Genomic DNA, 10392 nt, shown 5'->3' on the forward strand with positions numbered 1-10392 from the left:
GTCCAGTTAGTTCATGTAACCTTTGCATCTAACTCTTGCTAGCTTGTCCAGATTGCATACATGGTATTGATGTGTTGGTAAAGTCCTTTTAGATGAAAAGAAAGTGCCTTTTTCTTTCTATATAGTTGACCTGTGAATATTTATATTAATGAACGCCTTTTTCTTTCTATATAGTTGACCTGTGAATATTTATATTAATGAATGTAAGAGTTTTCTGAATTTTATCTTCTCGTTTGCAGTTTAGATGGGAATCACTACAAATAGTTATGTTCATGAATGTAAGAGTTTTCTGAATCTTACCTCTCATTTGCAGTTTTGATGGGAATCGCTACAACAACAATTAGAAGAGACTGCATTGCGCGTTCAGAACCAATTTCTAGGGGTATGTACAAGCTGTTTTTATTCCATCTTGGTTTTAAATTGGTTAATTAGCATAGCATATTGATTGTTGAGCTTTATTTCATCTACATTTGGTTCTGAACATGTGTGCTTTTAAGAAACTTTGTATTCTTCCCTATTTTGAAGAGCCCACAAAGAGACTAAAAAAATGGTGATAGGCATGTCCAGAATGTCGAAAGCTTCATTTTGGTCCATTGGATAGTTTATAGCTTTGTCACTGGAGGGTAGGTTGTCACATAGGGGTTGCTGCTTGTGAAAATTATATACAGCCATGAGTCCCTGACAAAATAATCGCAGCTTGTGAAAATTATATACAGCCATGAATGCGGAAGCAGCGATTCGGTGCTCGAGCTCAGCTGAGCCCGAAACCGCTGGCGTCCGCCCCTTGCTTGGGATTCGAGTAATTCGCTCTGAGCAGCCTGACAGGAGGCGCTGGAAAAAGGATGTACGGTCTGTATACGGTATGGAATAGTGCGTGGTCGTGGGCCCAAATCGTATGCGCGTGCAGGCCATGAGCGCGCGGGCGTCTTGGTCCGTGGCCCAGATAGTTGTGTTCAATTCTGAGCCGCTGAGGCCCCCATCCGAAACACACACATGCGCATCCCCCCAATCCCATTCCCCCGCACCGCCCCCAGCCCCAGGACAACCCTACCAAAATCCGTTCATTAGCTGCGGCGGACGCTGTCCTTCGCCGGCGACGAACTAATGGAAGACGGTGGTCGAGAGTTTTTGCTGGATTTCGTCGACAGGTTAGTGCCTCCTTCCTCGATTTAGATCTGGAGATTCCATAGATTTAGATCTGGAGATTCCACATCCGTCCGTGTGCTGTAGGTTCCCACTCCGGGGAGGAGTTCGCCGCCAGCCTAGAACACCCAAATCCGGTCCCTCTCGTTGTGCTGCGGACGGGCGAAGCCAACCCTGCTGCGCCGACACCCGTGACTGGTAAGACTTGAGGGGGAACCGAAGGTGTCTGTGGTGTGGTGCTTTGAAGTTGGCCGGGCCAGTACTTTGGCTTGTTAACTGGATCGGGGACAAAGCAGCAGGAACTGTTGCTCTTTCTCACCCCCCTCCTTCCACCTGTTCGACGCATATCTTCTGTCTCGGACCCACTCAAGAACAGAGCAGGAGCGGCTGCGTCCATGGAAGGCCTCGAGTTCTTCTTCGAAGAGGTCGATTGAATGGAATAATGCTTGTACTGTCCGGTTAAATATGGCATTGGCAAGGCATTCAACACCCTCCCCTTGGTGTCATGAGCTTTTTATTTACCTTTTGCTAGATCCAGGGTAGCTGATGCCTGATGGTTGGAGTCCTGCGTTTGTAGGTTGCCGAGGAGCGGTTATATTGGCAACATGTTTGCCGTTGGAGTTTTAGCTCAATGGCATCCTCGAGAAAGATCTCGCTCTCCTGCTGCTAATTCCAAAGCATTCAGAAGATGCTGGTGAGCAAGTTGTTCACCTGGTCGTGGGGGGCGGAAGCTACTCAGGATGCACAACAGAGACAAAAAAGCTGGACGATATGTACTCTAGGGACACTGACATTGTGGCTGATTCAGATGTGCTGCAGCATTCATATACTATGCTGGAAGAGGGGGGTGAGGAAGGAGTTGGCCTTGGAAAGTACAACGGTGGCTCTTGGACGAAAAGGTATTGTTGCGACTAGGCTAATCTGTTTAATGGTTTAGCAATCTTTACATGTGAAAATTGAACTCACGCTCTTGTGCAGAAATCAATTCCATGAACTTGGTATATGATATACATCGTTACTTCTGGCCTATGTAGTTGTTTTTTAGATGAAGAATTCGATTTTAATTGGCTTTAATTGTTCTTGCCGTGCTTTTTGTCGCGCCTGATCTGGATATGCAGTGTTAGTGTATCAATCAAAATTTTAGTCCGATGTTGTATTAGTTAGTTAATTTAGGCATAGTAAATCTAGGAATATTGGTCTAAATGGGTGGCACAATTTAAATTTAATGTGTCGCAACAAAACATTTTTCCTGGGCGCTTGATTTATAGTCTTTCGTTATGCAGGGTAATGGTTGCCAAAAATCATGATGAAAGAGACAGGGACCCAAACAGGTTCCACAGTGGAGCCCTCTCTGCCAGCTTATGCTGACAAGAAGTCGGGGGCTGTTGTTAATCCAGCCACCGGAACGAGTTTCAATTCTCTTGAGGCTTATGATTTCTACAACCCTTACTCATGGGAAAGTGGATTTGGTGTTTGATGCCCAAGAGCAGACTTAATGTTCATAGGGAGAAGTGCATGCATGAAATAGAGTACGGCTATGTGGTACGTCAGTTGTTAGTTTTCTGAATTTTGTTTCGGCACAGATTCTTTTTTTCTTCTGGTCCTTGTGCTTTTTTTTAAAAATAATTCAGAATGCTGACGCTCATGCGCATGCTTGTATTTGTATGATGTTAAGGGCAATCTGTTAAGGGATAACCGTCGATCATCACGTTGCGGCAACACGGCGATGATAAGGTTGCTCCGGTCAGATGACAACAGGTATTATGTGGCCGAGCACATGATAGATCACAATCACCGAGTGATAGTTATTAGAATGGGTTTGGAAGGAAATTTGCGAGGAGCCTGGCTCTGCTTAACTTGTTGTGGACGAGACGGCATATATGGTTGACCATAAAATTGCTCACGGTGTACAGCTCCTAGTTTTTGTGAGCCAAAAAAAGTAAGCAAGTGGAGTGGCTCCTCAGAGTGAAGCGATCAAGAGCTCTTGTGTGACCATGGCATCCCTGTCAAGCTTGCGTGCTTCTGATGCAAGTCTATTCCTCTGATTTTTGTTGTTTCATTATTCTTTATATTGTGTTAGAAATGATGCTCTGTCTTTTAACATATTTCTGGTGGTGTGGTGTAGGGTGGTGTACGAGGTGATAGTAAGAGACGAAGGACTGGAATTTGAGTGTGAGTGCGGACAATTTGAGCACACAGGGATGTTATGCTGCCATGTACTAAGGGTAAATCCGCTACTAGATTTTGTACTCTGCCACTCTGCGCGTTTTCAGATAGGGTTCTGATTTGCCTGCCATTTGTCGATCTTGTCCAGGTGATGGATGTTCTCCACTTGGAGGAGGATCCCGCAAAGCACATCGTGAAGGATGGACCAAAGACGCAAGGATCATACTGCCCGCGCACCTCGTTCATTACCAGAAAAAACAGTCGGTAAATCTGTCATTCACATGCAGGTATTCGACTCTGTATATGCAAGCAATGGATGTTGTTCGCCTGGGTGACGCAAGTGCGGAAGCGTTTGAGCATATGTGAGCTGGTCTGAAGGCGTTGATGGTGAGTGGGGCACCATTTGCAGAGAAAAGGGATGGTTTGGGTTTTTAGGACCATTTGGCAAATCTGCCACTAGGGAAGCTTCCTGGCAATGGAGGGGTTGCATTTTTATGGAATGGCGCCGCAGAGCATGAAGACAGTGGGTGCCTCTCGGCGAATGTGAATGCACTTCAAGGACTAGCTGCTCCAGAGAAGCAGAGGGGTATCGGCAGGCTGACTAATAGCTAAGGGATTTTCGGTGTGTTCTGGTGAGCAATGGTGCACGCTTGTTCCTCTGTTACTAGAGTTGAGGCCTCGTGTATAGTTGAGTAGACTGTACTATATCTTTAATGTGATTTACTTTGTTTGGATTGGGGGAAGCACAGTGTTTTCGAATGCTGAGGAGCACGCAGCATCCCAGCTGTGTGTTTTTAGTGTGAGGTCGAGTGGTGTACAGCTTGCATGAGATTGGTGATGAACATGGTTGCTGGTGATCTGCTCATGCGGCGAGTTAGTGTGCCGGAGGCGGCTCAGCCTGGCACAGAACAGTGCCTGATCCGTTCTCGAATTTCCTGTTCTGCCTCTCCCTTTCGGTTGTCTACTCATTTAATGCGTCTGCTGGCTGGCTTTATTTTCCCCTCCATACAGCTGCTATACAGAGCACAATACAACACTGGTCACACATCCACATGCCACCTGATGGTTGTGATTTCAGGATCAGCTGAGCCTGGGCTCAGAAACCAATATTCGCATGAATGCTCCATAGTTCTACATGCAACACAGCTAATTACTGAATCTGCAATGCATGCTTATTTCTGGCAGAAGCTTAGTGGATGAATTAGCATTTTGTAAGTCTGTCTAAGCTCCTGTCTCTTTTCTTTCTATAAACTGGAAGGCCAGGATAGATTTCTTAATACCATTTTGGGATTGTTTGAGCACTGAATAATGTTAACAGGTTTCCCGTTTCTCATTTCTTAATACCATTTTGGGATTGTTTGAGCACTATACCAATGTTTTGCTTTCTGCTAAAGTCAAAGATATTGTATCCAATGTTTTTAAATTGCCAACACATGCCAAATTCTGCATATTCGTTCCATGGAGAGTGCGGAAGTAATGTAATAATGTGGCACCGAGATTGGCGAGTGACGCCTACTTCCAGTATATAGAGTTTATCAAAATGCACATGAGTTGTCCTGTCAAATGTTCAGAAAACTGTTATGTGTTAAAACTGCTGCCAGATTAGTTCACATGTGTCTTTCTCTTTACATAATTTGTTGCTTCTTACTGAACTTTACGCTGCATTTCTCTGAACTTTCTTGCTTGCTTGACTGCGTCGCCTCAACTTTGGCTTGCGTTCTTCCCTCTCCCATATGGTAGCCGTCTAGGCTCTCTTCCAGCGCTTGCTCGGATCATCCGACAAGGCTCTCTGCCAGATGCCTAATTCTTATTTTCTGATGTTTTGTGTGCAGGATTATGGCAAGGAGCAGTGGTCGTTCGGGTTCTTGGGGAACGGCATGCACAGGTTAACTCGGAAATTCAGAATTTCAGTCTTCGTATTGACATCCGAGAGGAAGAGAAGTGCTGCAGAGACGTGTTTTATTTCAAAGTGACGATACTTACAAAGTAAACCATGCTTTGTCAACCGAATATGTGTATGTATGTATAGGCAATAAAGGCGTAGAACAGAGTCTTTACTTCTCTTCCAACGGATCTCCTAGCGAAATGAAGATATGGATAGGTGCTACTGAAGTAGCCAACATATACTTATTATGGAGGATAGCTTGTGGGTGTACATAATAGGGAAGCAAGTGAGATCCCGAGAAAATACGCATACAAGTATATCACAAGGTGAATGCTATATTATTCTTAAATGAAAATTACACTAGGTTGACTTTTAATATAGTTGGAGCATCCTTTTTTCAACAGTCTAATTACTCCATGTAATTACTGCATCCATTTTGGTATGTGATACTGCAAGTGTAAATTCAAGAAAAAAAAACTATGTTGTTTAGTGTGAGCTGCAAATTTAGTTTTTGTTGGTGGATTTCCTCAACCATATTTTCGTTGCATAGAGTGGACTTGGCAGGAGTCTATTATTCAGCTCCGTTCTATGTTTGGAGAGCACTCTCTCTTTTTCCCTTTTGTGGGAAAAATATTTTATAGAGAACTCTGCACTAACCCATGATTAGTAGCTGTGATATATGATGATTATCCAATGACAAAACTGTTACAGAAACCTTCATTTTGAAAAGGAATCATGACCTAAGGTCTTTCTATACATTTTCCTGGCTAATTTGATATATATTTTGCATTTCATCTTCTATTTCAGCTAAATTCTTGCCAGCATGCTATTTACCACATATACGCACTTTAGCCTGCACAATTGACGGACCTGCTACAGTTCAGTAGGAAATTTCAAGCATGGACCAAGGAAACAAGATGCTGATGGAGTGTCATGTATTGCTGCTACCTGATTTTCTGTGAGCTTTCAAATTAGTTCTACGCTGTCCTTCAACAAATGCTTTGTATAATCCAGAAGAATTGGTATCTGCATAGGCAATTGGTACCGCGGTGCGCTTGCTTAGGCCATCTAACATATGGGTAGAGATAGAGTTTACCCGGATAAAGGGATATAGAGATTGTAGGCCAATGTATCATTAACTATACAATATGAAATAACTCAAGTGTCAATATCAAATGTTCTTCTCTTTACATAGACAAAAGGGATAATGTGGTTTACTTAATATATATAAATTGACATGCCATAGATATTTATGGTACTCCCTCCGTTCCAGTTTACAAGTCCTGTGCGTATACCTAGGTTGCCAATTTTATCACCCTAATATAAACTATATAACACAAAAATTATACTGTGTGAAAATAAAACATCTAAAGTTTATATTGGTATATTTTTTGTAATATATGACTTGTATTAGGTTAGTCAAATTGACGACCTAGGGGTACGCGCACGCCCTATAAACTGAGAGAGAGGGAGTACGATGCCTTTCCCACACATTCAATGGACAGTCCACTTCCATGTTTATTTCTTCTTACACCCAGAATATTTCTCTCTTGCAAGTATTGACTGAAAGATTAGCAATAAAATTATTAGAAGAGTTTATTCTTGCGTACATCGAAGCACTATAATGTCTACCATTCAGTTACAGTTTAAAGTTCATATATATTAATAGTATTATAGGTTGTTTTTATATTTTTATCAATTGAAGCTTTCTTATTAGATTTTTTTCGAGCTGGCTTCCTTCTCAACATCCTATACTAATATAGGTTATTGGATAAAGTTCTGTACTGATAGGCCAAAACTTTGTGGTCGCCCAGGCTATTCAGCCTTTAATCATATTTAACATCATCAGGTAAGTAAAGATGTCATGATCAGAAGTTATTGGCTATCTGCTATATATATGCGCATAATTTGATAAACTACATTGCGCATTCGATTGGTTTCAGGAACAATAGATTTTCTTAAATTCTTTTAACTCAATGTGAAAATGAACATTGATGTTTTTTGCCCCTCGAAGGAGACGAGGTTTAATATTTGCTTACATGACCAGGAACATTAGGAGATGTTCAAATGACTAGTTAAAGATGAAGAGTTATTTGCATAGATGATAGCTTTCTTTTCTGTACAAAGATGATGGCTATACCCACAGTATTGCTCTTATTACCTTCTTTTGATGTAGACCTTAGCTCATTTTCTTAGCAACAAAAATTCTGAACTTATTGTGCGCACATGCTTATTTGGCCAATCAGGATAATAATAATTTTGCGGTTTTTCTACAAGTTTTATCAGTTTATTGTTTTCAGAATTAGAATCTTGCTGATTAACCTATCTGCATTTTTAGTTCAGTAGCTACCTACATGAGGTAGGTCCATTAACTCTTTTGTAGAACCAGATTGTTGATATTTCCTCAGAAGTAAAAATGTTACCTTTTCCTTTACTTGCTTACTTGAAACCAGACTATTAGGTACTCACCTTCCAAGATATATAAACAACCAAAAATATCACGTGAGGCTATTCTTTGGTTCTTGATCAAACAACCAACACTCTGGTGTATAGGGTCTCTGGACAAACAAGCTCGAGGAGGCCATTGTTTGGTGCAGCCCACGACGACAACCACACCATTGACCACTGAAGCAAGGTCCTTATATGGTCACTGAAGAAATAATCTTTTCTTCCGACAGAAGGGCACTTTTCTTGAATCTTTGTCAGTGTCTGTTGTAATTTACTATCATCCCTAAGACAAACTTGATTCTGTGTTGCCGTTCTTTATCTATATTGTTTAATCAAAATTACTCCCTCCGTAAAGAAATATAAGAGCGTTGATCGTAGGGAGTACTACTGTGACATGATAACATATACTCCCTCCGTCCAAAAATAAGTGACTCAACTTTATACTAACTTTATACTAAAGCTAGTACAAAGTTGAGTCACTTATTTTGGGACGGAGGTACAAAGTTAGTACAAAGTCGAGTCACTTATTTTGGGACGGAGGGAGTATGATGCAATGAACAATATTTCTAAGAACTGCACGGACACAGTGCTTTATCATGTCTTGAGCACATTTTATTTATTGTGTTGCCCATGTGTACAACTGCTTGTAAGCTACTAATGATTACATTCTTACATTATTAAGAAAATATTTGCATTTAGCTCTTGGTTTGAATTGGACTTTGCGTCATTTGGTGCAACGGGATACAGAATATTGCTACATTGGAAATCATCTTCTCTCAAATAACCAAGGGTCTGACATGGTATCTTGCGCCATTTGGCGCAAAACAACATTTGTTTTCTGGATTCAATTTTGGTTCTTTAAAAAAATAGTCCGATAGTATTGCATTTTTCAATTCAAGTTGCTTGTACAATTGGCAAATAAATTTGTATCACTATCTATTTTATTTTCTGGATTCAGTTTGGTTCTTTAAAAAAAAATAGTCGGATAGTGATCTTAATGAAACATTGCATTTTTCAATTCAAGTTGCTGGTACAATTGACAAATAAATTTGTATCACTATCTATTTTATCAGGTAAATATACCGGCATGTTGTTTGTGGTGTATGTATGGTTGTAGTGAAGATGTGCGTACGACGATGCATTGCTGATCATGGAGCACTACAAGGCTTCAGGATATGTACCGCAACTTAGAGACTGGACACAGTGCCACTTGCTCCTATCACCATGCAAGTTGTCGATGCTTTACTGTTGAACTATTGATCGGTCCCTTTTTTTTCTTTAATCTATGTGATGGTGTCCCTTACCATAAATACTTGTTATGTGGATTCAGTAGAAATGATGTTTTAGGCACGTTTGGTAGTTATGAAACAAATATCATAGACTACCTATTGCTATTATGGGGACGTTTTGAAAACTATTGTTCATCTGCTATTTATTGTTTGATGCTCCTTCATTATTTTCATACACAAGGGCTAAAGCTCAATCATACATGTTTGTTTAAGCCTAAAACTCCTAAGTAATGAAATATTTTGAAAGCACTCATGATTTTAAAGGTACATATATTTTTAAAGAAGAGCCTATGTATTTTTTTGCTCAAACGCAAAGTCATTGAAAAAAGCAAATGTTTTCAATGAGGACATGATTTCGAATGGGTCTATGCGAGAATGGTAGCAAGTATTTTGTGCTATCAAATTAAAATGTGTATATACGTCTCATTGTAGACAACAATCCACCATGATTCCTATTAATAAAGGGTATTAAACCATGGATATTTTTGTCATCGCGAACATGGATTTAGCGTGCCTCTGCGCCATTTGGCGCAACGGGTCCACTAGTTCTTTGAAATAAAGATGAAGTAAGCCACCATTGAGCCTACTTCGCAGACCATCTTGGTGTTTTAGCAACAACAGCTGCACATGTTTGTTTTATCTCTTTCAACTTCTCTTCAACAATCAGTGGCACAGGTTGAACCTGATGCTTTATAATGCGTTTGTTTTGTATGGTTTATCATACATGCATGTGTTTGATGTTATTTTGACTCCTGTGCGGCCGTTTTATTCTGAAAGTTACCAGTCGTCGTCTTTAGCCCCCACGTAGATGCTACGAGGGGTGTTTCGTCCTCCGCACTATGACCCTTAGCCGACGTCTCGGTGCTCGAAGGCGGTAGTGCGGGAGGGAAATGAGGCAATCGGACTATGCGGTTTTATTACTTTCACTTAGCCATAGGAGCTTGACTGCGGGGGCTGGTGACTAGCCCCCAGTGTGTCGTGATATTCGAGGTATATACATGTATCACTTGGTTTGCTCGAAGACAAACCCTTCGTATTACACGGTGTAATCTCCAGCGATTTTAATACTTGTCATCGAATCGCCGACCAGTTCTCGCTTATTATGACAGCCAGTTTTCGGCTTTCTCCACTGAGGTACTTGACCGGGCTCGGGCTCGTTTTCTTGCCTCTCACGTCTTGACGGCGGTATGCCCTTCGGCACCTGTTTGATCTTCGGCTGCCAGAGCCGCGGTATGCTCCTCCGTCCGGAGTGAGCGCTCCATATTGCCATTGACTGTGATGACACCCCTTGGTCTGGTCATCTTTAACTTTAGATAGGCGTAATGGGGGAGGTCGTTGAATCGAGCGAATGTCGTCTGGCCGAGCAGGGGGCTTCAACGCCTGGGATTACCCCTTTGAATGTGGTATTATTGGGTTTGATCCTTGATGGGTCAATACCCCTTTCCTTACTGTATCTGCATA

The 10392-nt window shown here is 41.5% G+C and overlaps 1 protein-coding gene across 5 annotated transcripts in view; it reads left to right on the forward strand.

The window, feature by feature from the left end:
- LOC123180472 (proteoglycan 4) overlaps positions 1 to 8019 on the forward strand; it is a 38576-nt gene extending 30557 nt beyond the window's left edge. For 2 of the 5 annotated variants that reach the window (XM_044592525.1, XM_044592527.1), the window contains 5 exons: positions 314 to 382; positions 1721 to 2042; positions 2427 to 2685; positions 2819 to 3368; positions 3458 to 8019. The gene's annotated coding sequence lies outside the window, so the exon portion shown is untranslated. Of the gene's footprint in view, positions 1 to 313; positions 383 to 875; positions 1149 to 1230; positions 1569 to 1720; positions 2043 to 2426; positions 2686 to 2818; positions 3369 to 3457 lie in introns of those variants that run through there. The other 3 variants (XR_006491055.1, XR_006491056.1, XR_006491057.1) reach the window with 3 other exon arrangements.
- The last annotated feature ends 2373 nt before the right edge of the window (positions 8020 to 10392 follow it).

This window comes from Triticum aestivum, chromosome 1D, assembly GCF_018294505.1.
Source record: "Triticum aestivum cultivar Chinese Spring chromosome 1D, IWGSC CS RefSeq v2.1, whole genome shotgun sequence".
Taxonomy (NCBI): domain Eukaryota; kingdom Viridiplantae; phylum Streptophyta; class Magnoliopsida; order Poales; family Poaceae; genus Triticum; species Triticum aestivum.